This window comes from Aplysia californica, unplaced genomic scaffold, assembly GCF_000002075.1.
Source record: "Aplysia californica isolate F4 #8 unplaced genomic scaffold, AplCal3.0 scaffold00012, whole genome shotgun sequence".
Classification (NCBI taxonomy): Eukaryota; Metazoa; Mollusca; class Gastropoda; order Aplysiida; family Aplysiidae; genus Aplysia; species Aplysia californica.
In genome coordinates this window covers 1,476,971-1,478,841 of record NW_004797282.1, presented here as the reverse complement: position 1 = coordinate 1,478,841, position 1,871 = coordinate 1,476,971, and the positions used below count along the sequence as shown (strand labels likewise).

General features: G+C 39.8%; 1 long non-coding RNA gene across 1 annotated transcript in view; it reads left to right on the top strand.

The window, feature by feature from the left end:
• LOC101849261 overlaps window positions 1–1,871 on the top strand; it is a 54,851-nt gene that overhangs the window by 5,834 nt on the left and 47,146 nt on the right. The gene's annotated exons all lie outside the window — the stretch shown is intronic.

Here is a 1,871-nt window from a genome sequence, read left to right as displayed (position 1 = left end):
AGACAAACACACACACACACACACACACACACACACACACACACACTCACACACACACACACACACACACACAGAGAGAGAGAGCAACATAAGAAAAAAACAAAAGGGTCACCCTCCCTACTTTATACAGGAACAGCTGACATGTGGGAGTGATTTGTAATGATTTTACTTAGTACCATTTTGCCTTCTGGTCTATGTCGTTGATTTGAACACGTATGTGTACCAAATATCCCTTGGCGACTTTCATCAAAGAGAAGAAGCAACAAAACATAAAAGAAACAGAAAAGTGCCCTTTGAACCTGGGGAACGTAATAAACAACCTTGTCTCAGAGTTTGGAAAAAAAGTGTTAGACAAACATGATAATTATTATTTTAGCTCAGCATCACTCAAATTCGTCTATACATCCGTGGCAGGAGTGACACGTCATGATATATGTAAGGATCCATATTCTTTATTTTATCATTTTACCCGCTACTGTTGAACGTAATTAATTCCCGACACTGCCTGTTTGGGTCAACCCGGGCTTAGAGTGACGCAACACCCCAGCAGAAAGACCAAAAGACCCGAAAAAAACATACCCCGATAGGGAATCCAGCTTGAGTCTACCGCGTGAGACCGCGAAGTGCCTAACCGCAACACCACCTACACCTGTCCAGACGTCAGGGCTTTTGTACGCACATAGTACCTTATCCATGGTTCCTCTAAAGCAAAATGAAATTTAGAACTCTTGTTTTGCCAAACTAAGTTTGTTTTATGAATAAATACCCTGAAGTTTGATGAGTTTCTTGTGACAACTTGCGACCTATTTCCTGGAGTTTGATCAGACTTTGGTCTCGTTTCTATTGGACCTTTTTATGAAGTGTTTCAGAGACAAAAACGAGTCTTCATTCGGCTGTAAATTGTTCAACCCATTGGCCCAACTATCTGTATCTCCTTCCACTCATCTATTGAACTACTCACCCTGCCATAGATCAAATTGCAGTTACCATGAGCTTACACACACAGACACCCGCGCGCGCACGCACACACACACACACACACACACACACATACGAACAAATACACTCGCACACACACACACACACACATACACACACACACACACACACACACCTAGACATACACTCAAAGGCTTATGCACACTATCTCACACTCACACAGACAAACAACTGCCGACCCGTAAACATTCTCAAACTCAAGCTAATTATACATCTGCAAACATACACACAGATCGCCACTTCGAGCAAAACTACAGAAGCCTTCACAGAAAAAAATCCGTCCATGAAAGAATATAAGAAGTGCTGATGTAAGCACTTTTTTGCAAAGCGATGCACTTTTGGAAGGTGAACGAATTCTAAATCCTTGTGTAGAAATAATAATATTATGTGAAACGGTTATGTAATGATCAGCTGATGACTATAATTACTATCAAGTCAAATGATGTTGGCAGAATAACAAGTGAATATTGCATTGATGTATGTATCATGGCTTTACAAGAGTAAGGGTATACTCAGCATTACCCATCGTATAAATTGTGAGGCAGCGTGGTGGAATCAGGCTCTCGTCAAAATAATCAAAGAGAAGAAACTTGCATTTTTCCGCAGGTTTGTGAATTTTTATCAAATTTTTGTTTTTTGGCTCAACACCTTTCATGCCCATTAAAAAACTCATTTCTGAGTGGGTTTCTCTTAAAAATGTTGATTAAAGGCACAAACAATGTAAATTTTCATTTACCGCGGACTCTAAAGTTAAGGAAATAACTCATCTTTTGCGGCCATTGTCTAACTAATTTTACCGCTGAAAACATATGATCCCCACCCCCTTCATTCGCAAATAGCTCGACTTGTATTCAATATAATATTTTTTTTCA